Raw genomic sequence first — 13,905 nt, forward strand, 5'->3', positions numbered from 1 at the left:
CTAATTAGTTTCTTGTTCCAGAATCGTCAACACACTTTGCGATTGAGGATCTATTCCAACCCAATCAAAACATGAAGAAAACATGATTTGGGGATGGGTAACTTCATCGGTATGTATCTCTGTGAAATACTACGAAAAATTCTCTCGCTTTAAAAAACATCATTAAGTATAACATTTTATTGCTGACTACAAAAAAAAAATGCATTTTTTAAACATAGGCATGCAGCTGAATTTATCCTTTTTTGCACTTCTCTTTTTGTGCTATTCCACTATTTCAACATAAATTGAAGTAAATTACATCATAAAATGGAATATATAAAATCATAAAATATTATACCTTCAAAATTTATCATTTACAAAGCGACGCAGTTTATCAAAATTTCTTAAAATTATTTGTTGGATACCAACTTAAAGTTTAATAAATATTTTCTAAAAAATTTTTTTTTCAATTTCCTTTTTTTGATTTGGATGAGACTTTGTCCGTGCATTATCTATGCAAAAGAAGTCAAAGTTGAAGAACAAAATAGTAAAACGAAAAAAAAATATTTTTATCTAACTTTTTAAGTCTAAAAGTTGTATTCCCAAATACTTTTTTTCGAGATTTTTGAATATGTTTAGGAGAATAAAAAAACATCTTTTGAAACATAGTGCGGGGGAATTCCCGGGACTTTTCCAGAACCGGGAATTCCCGAATCCTGGGATTTTTTTTTATTTGTCCCGGGAATTAATCCCCCGAAGTTAAAAAAAAACAATTTTGGTCTGGAATTTCAGATTTGGTTGTGAAAATAGATGAACAGTTGAATACTTCATAATCGATAATAATGTTAAAGCATTATAATTTGTATTCGGCATATATCAGCATGATTTCGTGTATTAGGGAAAACTGTTAAAATTTAAGTTTAACCACTGCCATGTCATGGACAAATCAGGACAAATGAAACGAATTAAGACACCTGGTTTCAAGGCTCTACAAAAAAAGACACCTTTTTAGCCATCTTTGCATGATGTTTTGAATGACTTTTGTTAGAACAGGAACAGAACAAAACAATTTCACAGAACACCGATTTTCAAATTTATTGCTCTTAAATCTCCTTACCTATTCAGACTGTATTCCTGTTTTTCCTAGTTGGCGGTAGTAACTTAAAGATAATTTGTAAAATATGTTTTTTGCAAAAAAATTTTTTGTGAAATTTGAACTTTTAAGAACTTATCAATGAGAAAATTTAAAAAAATATTAATTTTAACGGTAATTTATTTAACACATTGATTTTTGCTAAAATTCCATTCAAAAGGCGTTTATAAGGGATTGCAAAAAAAAATGTGAGCAACTTATTGTAAAACTTGTAAAACGCCAAGAGTTTCCTATGTACATACACAGCAAAAAATCCGATGGTAAAAACGCATGCAAAAGCATGCACATCACTTTCGTCAAAAAAGACACTAAATATTACACACTGCATGTACAATATTTGTAAACCCAAAAAAAAGTTGCAACCGACGGGATTAAAACCCAGCACCATCAGTGAGGACTGGCGCCTTAGCCCGCTCGGCCATCAGACCGATGAAAAATGGAGAGGATAAACGTATATATGAGCTTGACATTTCGGTCAAGTAGGTTTCCCATACTGATGGGCTACATATTTCTGGGTGTAAAATTACATAAAATTGCATAAAATAATGCAAAATTTATTTTACACCCAGGCCTTTTACACGCAGCTGGATTACTACTTTATTTGCTGTGTAGGAAATTTAAAAAAAAGTAATCGAGATTTATCCGATAAATGTACGACTCGTGCTGAGAAAATCTTCTTTTTGCCACTTGTTGTATAACCTTTATTATATAAAACATGAAATTAAAAACCTGTCTAAAATTTTACATTGACTGGTGTCATTTTATTTGTTGTCGCATCTTGTTTTTTAGAGATATTTTCAAATAAATTTTTCAAGCTTTTCTGATCATCTCATATAAAAAAGAAATATATACAGCAATTCCATTTGAAAAGAGCCTAAACCGAAAAAAAAGTTCTCCGATCGAGCTCAAAATTTTTCTGGGGGTTCCTTGGCCAAAATAATTAGACCCGTATTTTTTTGTTTGGCCATTAGGGTGACCTACGCCGTGTTAGGGTGGTCTGAAAAATGGCCATTTTCGTCGATTTTCGCAAAAACCACTTTTTTCGAAAAATCATAACTCCTCGCCATTTTAACCGATTTCAATTGTCTTATACGCAAATGAAAGGTGATAAGTTGGGCTTTCAAAGAAAAATAGTAAGAAGTTCCAAAAATCTAGCTTAACTATTGAAAAAGTCGTATGAAAACTTAAAATGGCGTTTTGCCCGTGTCTGGACCAAAGAGCCTATGTCTGAAAATATTTTTATCGGATTCCTCGGAAAATTTCACATAAAATATCAAAAAATTGGCGATGTCGAACCGTACGTTTCAGAGATATGATTTTTTGAAAATAAAAACTGAGTTTTTCGACGCGCCACGCGCAAAAACAGGAAAATGACGAAATCCGCAAAAAATCAAATTTTTTCACTAAAATTGCGATAACTTTAAAATTTCAGCGATGACCTATAGATGTTTGGGTATCAAAATTTTTGTAATTGAAAGACGCAACTTTTGGTACCATAACATCTATAGGTCATCGCTGAAATTTTAAAGTTATCGCAGTTTTAGTAAAAAAAGTTGATTTTTTGCCGATTTCGTCATTTTCCTGTTTTTGCGCGTGGCGCGTCGAAAAACTCAGTTTTTATTTTCAAAAAATCATATCTCTGAAACGTACGGTTCGACATCGCCAATTTTTTGATATTTTATGTGAAATTTTTCGAGGAATCCGATAAAAATATTTTCAGACATAGGCTCTTTGGTCCAGACACGGGCAAAACGCCATTTTAAGTTTTCATACGACTTTTTCAATAGTTAAGCTAGATTTTTGGAACTTCTTACTATTTTTCCCAAATAGCCAAACTCATCACCTTTCTTTTGCGTCTAGGACAGCTAAAATCGGATGAAATTGCGCGGAGATATGATTTTTCGAAAAAAGTGGTTTTTGCGAAAAATGACGAAAATTGCCATTTTTCGAACCACCCTAGCACGATGTAGGTCACCCTAATGGCCAAACAAAAAAATACGGGTCTAATTATTTTGGCCAAGGAACCCCCAGAAAAATTTTGAGCCCGATCGGAGAACTTTTTTTTCGGTTTAGGCTCTTTTCAAATGGAATTGCTGTATGTATATAAGTTTATTTAATTTGAATCACATTGTAGTTCATTTAAAATCCAAAGCACAACAAACAACAAAAAAACTTATTTTAATTTCCTTTAAACTATTTAAAACTTGTCGTCCTTGTTCAGATTGAAAAGTAGATTATCACCAATTAATATGATTGAGCTAATTCTATGATTTTAAGCTTGAAAACATAACAAATATAATCAAAACATATATTTTATGACTGATTCAAAAATTTCCCGGGAAATTTGGACGCCCTAGTTGAGAAGACAGGATTTTTTGAAAAATATCGAAAATCTAAACAAAAAATCCAAATCATTTTTAAAGCAAAATGCAAACTTGCTTTACAATGTTTTTGATAAAATGTACCGTTCTCAAGATAGAGCCACTTTGGGTATTTAGCATACATTTCTTTTATTTAATATTTTGAGTTTTAAAAATACTTCTCGAAAGAAAAGCACCTCTGAAAATCAATTTTTTGAAAAGCTTATTTCCTATGATTTTTCATCTAAGATTTTGAAAATAGAGCAATTAGTTTCTGAGATAAAGCCTCACAAATATTTAGAATTGATGAAAATAAATTTCTCTAAATTTCACCTAATTAGCCTGTAAGTTTCAACTGACAATATTTTGGAAACCATTGTTAAAATGTTAAAAATTGAAACTTTTTGTAAAATTTTCTGATTAAAACAAATTCAAAATTGTTTAATCAAGCATAACTTTAGAATTTGTTGAAAAATAGATAATTTTCCATATTTCGTATTTTAAACTAAAAAAATAGAATTTATGAAATATTTTTATTGAAAAGATCAGAAAATTTCCCCAAAGCGTCAAACCTTCGTCAAAAGTGCTCCGGTTTTATTCAAATTTGGCATGGGAGTTCCTCGGTCAAAATAATTTGTTTGGCGATTAGAGTGGTCCAAAAAATTTCGTTTCCAAACGATTTTCGCAAAAAAATACACATTTTTCAAAAAATCCATTTTTTAAATACGTTTTAAAAACATTGCTGAATACACTTACAGATTAAATGAAAACTTTGTTTGATGATTTGAAAGTCTCGGAATCAAATAGCTCACAGTTAAAAATATTTGTCTATGGTTTTTCAGGATGTTCAACGCAGCATATCCAAAAAAAGGTAATAATAATTATATCTAATAATTTCAGTTGGAAGCTCTATGGTCCGGAGAGCTTCAAATCAATAAACAATGTTTTCATTTGATCTGTGAGTGTATTAAGCTATTTTCAAAATTTATTAGTGTTTTACATTAAAAACCCAACTATTCACCTTTTTTTAGATGTTTTGTTTTGTTCAGCCTTTCCGGAGATAAGCGAAAATTGTTGAAAAAACTAATTTTTTTTGGACCACCCTATTTCGGATAGGAATATCCCAATCACCGAACAAAAAATTAAGGTCGTGCTGGTTTAACGTGGAATTACAGTATTATTAAACTTTAAAAACTAAAAAAAATTGTCTCAATTTGGAAAATGGATTCCATTTATCACATGTATCACATTTCACCTGCTCACCAATTAAGCCACCACTTCTCATCACGTTTTTTTTCCCTTACAATGACAAACTACTTCGAAAAAGCATCCAATTTCATCTCACTCATATCGGTGAGGCCCCATGAATAACAAACAAATGAGCAATCATATCCCGAAATCGCGCTCCCGGCGTGTGCTATAAAAAGAAAGGCCTTTTCAAATTCAAATCAGTTCACCTGCAAGCCGCACTGGTATGTCACTCCGTTCCATCACCGGTTTCGAGGTGAAAAACGGGACGTATATCTTATCAAACGGGCACGTTTGCCGGACCAATTCTTAAGCCAATCAACATTTTATGGCACCCACCGCAGTCGAGCTGCTTCAGCGGCTCTCCCATATCTCAACTAAAATCCACACCTAACCATGTGTCATTTAATAGTTTATTGTTTCGAGATCAGGTTCCCACCACCCCAATTGCTCCAAATTCCTAACGACCACGACCACGAACCACCAATTCTCGTTAGAAAACTTTTTACAACCCCCCTGCTTTCCGAGCCCATAAAACTCACCTGAATAACACCAAGCTGGCCATACTACCGATGTTTCGGACGAGTCCACTTCCCTCATGGTCCGCCACCTAGAACATCTAGGCTCGCTGGCTCCAGGACGGTAACGACCATGGGCGCGATGGTCGTGACTTTGTGTGTGTCTGTCTTTGCGCAACTAATTAGTTTCGCCGCACTCACTAATCACTAATCGTCGCGCACTTCACGTTCGGTTAAGCCGGGTGCGCAAACTTGGTGACACACTCGTAGAACCTAGACACTAGCCCACAGAAACGGGAACGGAATCTACCACACAAGGTGAGGTCTACGCTGCACAGGTCTCTTATCAGTTGAGCGCAAATAGAGACCGTTTATCAATATAGTTTCACCTTCCCCCCCTTTGGGCGCTGAGAAACTTCAACAGAGATGTAGACATTACCGTCGGGTGAGCTTAGTGGATGTGACACACGTGTCTCAGAAGTGGCTTCTTGAACACTGGGAGCGAGTTTGTATTGGGGAGATCTGGAAGAATTAGAAAAAAGATACCAATTAGACCTGTAATCAAACAAGACATTTGGCTTGGAATTCATAATTTATGCAACGATACTCAATACAATAAAAACAAAACAATCCAAATACACTTGCAGTAGATCCCCACAACCCGACGAGAATCTGCCCAACTCACATTTCGCGCGATCGTGCACTCTTTAAAAAGGTTGATCTGCTTATACTTTTGGTCTCAAATGTCAGTTGAAAGAGCAACTTAAGCTGAAAGATCATACACAAACCAGATCGGTCGCGTTTTGTTCTCAAACGAATAAAACCTTGAAGTGTAGAGCATCCGCCAATGACCAAGAATGTCGGACTCGGGGTGAGAACGGTTTCCGAATGTTTGTGCTCTTTCCCCAACTTTTCCCATCCAATTCTTTCCCACGTGTGAACTCTAACTTGGGAAATCTGCCAGCTGACCGGTGCGCGGTCATCGATCGGTATTGCACACTCCTCTTCACTATCGCTCGATCGTTTTGACCGTTTGTAGGCCGGAAGAACGATCAAATTTGAGCACAGTAAGACCCTGTTGGTTGGACAGCGATTGTTTTCGTATTTTCACAAAAACTTTGCAACAGAGCGGCAAAAAAGCGATAGTTCTTCAATTTAAAAAATGTCGTACAATCGGGGTTCCACTGTAAGAGGTTAGCAGATTCAGCGGGGTTGCCGCAAGATTGAAGTGGAAAAGAAAGGGGAGGAAGGGGACGATCACCACAGAGGTCATTTGGTTCCTCTGGCGGTGATGATCCGGTTCTCTTGGCAAGATTTACCCGTGTGGCCTGGCAAGGGGAATCTATTTTTAACTGAACCTTTTGAACGGCCGGCCACTATTGAGGCAATAGCAACGGGCGGCGACTACGCTGACATGCCGACCATTTGACCGTTGGTAGTCAAAATAATGTCTGAAAACGGATGTATCCCGGTGGGATAGAAAATTCGATGGGGACAATCGCATTTGATTGGAGATTTTGGTGACATAGATATAAACTAAGACATATAGTACAACCCTGGAGATCTGACAACGAAAATTTGGTAGCTTGTTATACAAATCAAAATCAAATTATTCGCTCTACAGCATTGCCATGGCGTTCTCGATTACGAGATTCCTACTCGAAACTAGGTGTTCGAAGGATTGATTGTTGAGGCAATTTCAAACCTCTTTTTACACCTTAGCTTCCATCCACCCCGGGATTCGAACTGACGACCTTTGGATTGTTAGTCCAACTGCCTACCAGCGACTCCACCGAGACAGGACCCAGGGAGACGACTCCTACACCTGGATTGAGCTAACGACCTAACCTTTTTAGGTTAGTCCGGAGCCAACATTTACTTCCCGTCCGACGGAAGGCGTGATCAGACAAATCTCGTCTCGAAAAATGCCACCGGGACCGTCTGGGATCGAACCCAGGCCGACGCTTACCCCTACACCACGGGTCCCGACATTTTTGCATTTTGGACATTTTGTTTACACTTTGGCTTTGGGCCATTTACATTGTTTTGCATGAACTGTTTACTTGAACTGTTTACGTTTTATTTCATGCATGCACCTTTACAATATAAAAGTTTGTTCTTGAAGCCCAGTTTTGATTAAAAATGTCATAAATTCCAAAAACAGCAATTTCATATAATCGTTCATCATTCGCGAAACGCATTTCGCTCCCGTGGTGCACGGCTTCGTAACACTTTTAAATTACCAATCATTCCACTCTCACACTTGACACGTCCTCCTTTTTCCAGCCAAGAGGTCGAATGTCCCTTTTTGGCGTGGATCGCCTTCAAATCATTACGGTTCGGCTTACTCAAATTTCAACTCGCGTTTTTATCGCCCTCGAAAGTTCACACTTTTGCATAAATCTTCTCCATTTTAAATTTAATGGACAATAACTCAGCGTGCACAGTGAAAAAATTGATGTCTTGACTTTTTTTTGATAAGGTCCTATAAACAAATGTAAACATTGAGTGTATCCCTTTCACACCTTATGTCAAAGTCCATCGGAGTAAGCGGGATACACTCAATGTTTACATTTGTTTATAGGACCTTATCAAAAAAAACTCAAGATGTTTAAAATCAGTCGAAACTTTGTAAACAATCCAACTTGCTCCCGTCTGAAGATGTTTTCTATAAGAAAGTGCAAGGTACACTGAAACCCCGATGATTTGACATCGATTGTTGTCAAATTATCAGGGTCCATTTTAAGATTAACTTCCTCTATACAGGGAGCTCACACATACAGCTAAACGGTTATAATGATAGTGTGAGTGAGCTCCATGTAAAAAGTGACAGTTCGTCACTTTTTAGTTTGACTTTTTCAAACTAACGGGGTACGAATTAAAATGTGTCGAACAAAAAAGTCACCAACCACCAGGGGATTCAGTTTACTTAACTTGTATACACTTCGTCTTTAGCCTATTCACGTTGTTTTGCTTGAAATATGTGTGCGTCCTTAATTTGTTACAAATCGACGTTGTCGGGCAATCTTGTCGCACGTAGTTCCGAAAAAAAGCGTGTTTTCATGTTTGACATTGAAAAAAACAAAAATAGAGCACGCATTGTTAACAATAACAAACACACTTTGTTTGGTTGACCATTGTGTGCATTGTCGCGAAGTTTGGTTGAATTTGGTTACCGGAGTCCCGAGTTATAATTCAAAATGTTTACAGTAGTCGGGCATGTACGTGTGTCAAAAGCCTTGTGACCAGAAATCCCTTTGGTCAGTTGTCGCACTTACAGCATTTTTAAGGTGTGTCAAGATAGCACGACAAGTGAAATTTCTTTCATATGATAAGTGACAATAATGCACGGGGTTTTCCGTTTTTTTTAAATTTAATATCAGCTCCCTCCGTGTACGCACGAGAGCATGCAGCTAGTGCTCAGTGCTCCATCGTTTTTTCGATTTTTTTCGCCGTAATTGATTGTGGTTACCCGCGAGTTTGCTTCTCCAGCATGCCAAAGGCCGGCCGTGGCCGAGGCAGTTCGAGTGCGGCCTCGAAAAACCCGCGAAGTTCGTCTACCGGCCGTGTGCAAAAAGGTAAACAAACTAACGCCGTGTCGACCGCCATCGCGCAGGGGAGCGTGAGCGCAGAAGGAATCGACAAAAAGTTACTACACCCCGGATATGTTCCAAGATCACCAGTGCGAACCCGTTCGGGTACCTCCGGTGCCACGACCAGTGGCACATCAACTTCCGCCAACATTCCCATCAGGAACGAGTTCCAGATGCTGAGCGACGACGAAGAAAACAACAACAACACCGACGGTAGCACCACTACCGACGACGACGACTACGATGGTCGTGCACGGAAAAAAGTGCCGACGCCAAAAAAGAATAATTCTCCAACGGAACGAAGACCACCTCCAATTTTTGTTTTGGACACGTTGGCGGACGATGTTGACGAGTTGCTGGAAGGCCTCGGATATTGTCTGAAAATCGGTAAGTCGGCAGTGATCACACTGAATAAAAAGAACTTCGACCTGGTGTTTGAAGAATTGAAGCGTAGCAACTTCAACTTCTACACATTCAACCCCGAGAAGCCCCCTATTAAGGTCGTCTTACAGGGTTATCAAGACCGTCCGATCTCCGACCTGAAGGGTCACCTTTCGGACGCCGGAATAAAACCGCGGGAGATCAAAGTGCTCTCGCGCAAGACAACGGTAACAGGTACACACACACTGTACCTGTTGTACTTCGACCGCGGCACCGTCAAGATCCAAGACCTGCGGCGGACTAAGACGTTGGACGGTTTTTGGGTAAACTGGCGGTTTTACACCAAGAACCCGACGGACGTAGCGCAATGCCACCGTTGCCAGAAATTCGGCCACGGCTCGCGGAACTGCAACCTCCGGCCCCGCTGCGTGAAGTGCGGTGAGTCACACCTCTCGGAGGCGTGCCTACTGCCACGTAAGGCGGACTTGGGGGACAAGGCAGAACAAACCAAGCCGCGCGTAAAGTGCGCGAACTGTGACGGCAACCATACCGGCAATTACCGCGGATGCGTCGCGCGCAAGGCCTACCTCGAGGAGCAGGAAAAGAGGAAGAAGAAAGCGTCCCACCCTCCTCAGCGAAGTACGAGCGCTGCCGTTCCTGCAGCTGGACAGCTTACGGTTCCAGCGGAAAACTCAGCGTTCCCTCCTGGTTGGGGGCGTTCGTTCGCCAGCGTGGTCGCTGCCGGTAGCGGCAGTACGGCCCAGCAAGAAGTCACCGGGGAAGATCTCTTCACCCTGCCGGAGTTCTTTGCTCTCGCGGGGGAGATGATGACGCGGTTTCGGAGCTGCCGGAACAAGGCAGAACAATTCCTGGCCCTTGGGGAACTGGTGATCAAACACATCTACAAAGGATAAATTACCTGTGATCTAGATATAAGCTTTCTCTTCCTCTATCCCCTTTCCTTTGCAATTTCTGTAAGTTTTTTTAATAGTTTTTTCTTACTCTTGATAGTGCCTTAGTTAAAGAAATAATTGTTCCTAAATGGATTATGATGCAACACACAGCTGTAAGGAACTCCAAAACTCTGTTATGCACTTCAAAATAACTCATTGTATCTTGATTATTCACCAATAAAACCGAATTGAATTGAATTGAATTAATTTAATATCTCAACTTAACTGCAGCAACTTTTTGGAAACTACACTAAAACCCCAGTGATTTGACACCTTGTAGTTTGTAATACTTTCAAAACAAACATTTAAAAGTTATGATTTGATAATTTTATTTGAGTTAACTTTTCAGTATCCAAACTGAAAATGACAGCTCTATGAGAGAGCGAAGTGAAAAGTGAAAGTTCAAGCAAAACAATGTAAATGGGCCATTGTGAGTATGTAAACAAAGAGTGTATCCTGCTTACTACTAACTTAAACATCCATTGACGTGAGTAGGATGCACGCTTTGTTTGAAAATTGGCATTTGCCAATTACACCGTTTTGTTTGAGTTCTCTTTTTATTTTGACCTTGTAAACCTAACATCGTAATGCAGATGAAGTGTCAAACTCAAAAAATTTCATTTAATTTTCAATTTTTTTTTCCTGTATTAAAATACAACAATAACGATGGCAGTGTGCCGTCCGACATAAGTAGGTAATAATCATCACCATTCAACAATGTCTGGCAGTCACTTTTGTTGTTGTTGTTGTTATTGTTATTTAAGTCTGTATCCGTGTGGAAGCTCGTGCGCGTGCTTTATATGCGTATTTCCAAAATGTCTTCAATAAATCGTGCACACTGAAAATTTTCGATTCATTATATTCTTTTTTTCATAAAAGAAGGGTTTGAACTTAAAAAAAAATCTCAAAGTTTCTAATCGAGTCGTCTAGGTTCAAATCCCACCGTTGTAAATTTTGTTTTGTTATTTTACTGTGCATCAATCGAGAGAGAATCACCCGGCACCCGAAACTGTCAAACTCGTCGCGACTTGACGATGATGATGAACTGTTACTGCCACTGACAATGATGGCTGGATGACGTGACCCGAACACACACACACACACTTCCACCCGCACCTCGCACCCCCTCCTCTCCCCTTCCTATTTCCCCTTTAAGAAATATTTATCGATAATATTGTTTTGCACTTCTTGGCGGTGGGTCGCTTCGCGGCGATGAGTATTGCGCGCCAGTATTTGTGCGACGCGCGCGCGTGTCATCGCGCGCATGTGGTTGAGCGCGTTCGACAGTTCAATTACATCGCGGCGTCGTCGTCGTCGCAGCTTAAACACACAAAAATTAATTCCTCTTCAAGTGAGCAAGAAGAATCGGGGACGCGGAGGGAAGGGTTACGGAAAGGGGGTCAAGAGGGAGGAGGAGGAGGCGAGAGGTGAATTGACACCGACGACCGGATGTGTGACCGACCACGTCGACCGGTCGGTAGAAAGACAGAGGTCTTCTTCTCTACGCGGTCGTCAACGGGGGTCGTACCAAGAAAAGACGCAGAGTACACCCAAACGAGGAGGGAAGGATGCTTTGACAAGGTTTGGCAGTACTTTTGACATCGAATGACAGAGGATGATGCAAACAAATCTTAACTTTTCTCCAAGAATTAGGAGGGAACTCTTTGATTACTGTTCCTTGTCTTTGCCATTGTACCACAACCCTTGCTGTCAACAAGAAGAAAAAACGTAAACAAATCGAACGATAATAGACGCACTGAGTATCAAAACAGCTGTCATCATTGCCAAAATTTGGCAACAACACTAAATGTCAAAGGTCTTTCGTTTGGGTGTAACCACGGGCTATGTGCAATACGCGTTCGTGTGTGAATCTCTCTCTCTTGAACCAAGAACCAAGAACGACTTGGAGCAAAACAGGGACCAACACGGAGCAGTGAAGGAACGGACGGACGGCGGCGCGGCTCAAAGTTCATGAGTCAACAGAATTGAACTCGCGGCGATGACGGACGGACGGTTATGACTGTTGATGAACCCGGGGGCTCAGAAACGTCGAACTCGGTTGGTGACTCGGAGATTCCCGGAGCACACACAGCGAACTACTGCGCAGATTTTGCGCGAGTTGGGAATACCGCGGGGATTGACGGTGAGGTATTCTGACAGCTGTGATCCCTGTGGATCACATCTACACGGAGAGAAATTCGTTTGATGGTAACGAAAACATGTATTCACGAATCTGAGATATATTTGAAAACACTGTTTACGATTTTGGAGATGTCAAAAATGAAAACAGTAGCACTGTTTTCGGCTGCACTCAATGTTATGGTGACGTCGACAGGAATTCTATCCAGCTCACCAAGTGGGAAGTCCAGCCAAGCGGAATCAACGCCCGGTATGGGACAGTGAAGCTAATAATAATCAGCAATACGAACGAGAGCGCAAAAATTTATAATGGATTGGCACTCTAATGATATCTGATGATGGTGTCCGAGGGAACCTTTCGCGGGCAGGAGCATTCCTGTGCGAGTCAAAATGTCATGTGTTTTCAACCGGATCGCGCGCACGTACGTACGTACACGTTGGTTGGAACTGTGTGTTAGTTGGATCAAGGTATTTATATCGCCACGCCAGTATATATGGTATCGAATGGCTGCGGCCACAGATTGTGAGTAGAATTACAAATCATCAGCTCCCCAATGAAGAGAGACCTGCGCTACTGCTACGGTGAATTTCAATCGGAAAACAATTCAAGTTTGTCAAGATTTCAAAACAGAAACGGCTGAATCGAAATGAGTTTCGACTCAAAACCTACGGGAATCTCCCGCGTTAGAACGATCGCGAAAGGTTGCCCCACCACTTCAAACCTAACCTCAATCGGACCGAAACGCCGAGTGAACCACATTTACACGCTCCACGCCGCCGCGACCAGCGAGGAAGATCATCAAAGTCAGAGATCAGCGCAAAAGGTCGCTTCTGGCAGATTACACAACATTAGCATACACACAAGCGCGCGCGATGGGCAGTTGTGTGCACAAATACAGGCGCGTTCTACGCGCGAAGTGCATTCGCATGAGAGAGAATGCAGCCCACGTACACACACACAAGAACCCTTAACAGAAAAAAGGGTACACGTGTGTAGTACCTAATGTGAACTATATTTTAAAATGTGCTCTACAACAGTACTAGCTGGCGTACTAACAAATGAAATCCGACACGTCGGCACGGTTCGATGTGGAGTACCCACATCATTTCCTGTTGGTGACCTTTCGTGTTACCACCAGCAGCAGCAGTACAGAACGCCGGTTGGTAATTGTAAGGGCATCAGCCAACTGTTCTGACAGTGAAAAGGGCACAACGCGCGCGCTGAACTGTGGTGTCACAATATTTAGATAGAGATAGAGGTGGAATTTTGATATGAAATGTTCTATTTGGTCTCTTAACAAAAACAAATAAATTCATAACTAACCTTGACGAAAGATTTGGCAACACTGTCGAAAGTGATAAGCACATAAGTGAAGTTTACAGAACTTTTCAAGGTTGGATATTACAAATCGACGCGATCGTTCTATCTTGTCGCACTTAGCTTTTTGTCGTTTCTTGTTTTAAGGCTTGACCTCGAATAAACAATAACAAACACGTTTTGATTGGATGACCGTTCTGTTTGGTTAATTAGGGGAACAGCATCTAACTCCATATTGCCATATCAGTACTTTGACGTTCCAT

This window comes from Culex pipiens, chromosome 2 (assembly GCF_016801865.2).
Source record: "Culex pipiens pallens isolate TS chromosome 2, TS_CPP_V2, whole genome shotgun sequence".
Lineage (NCBI taxonomy): Eukaryota > Metazoa > Arthropoda > Insecta > Diptera > Culicidae > Culex > Culex pipiens.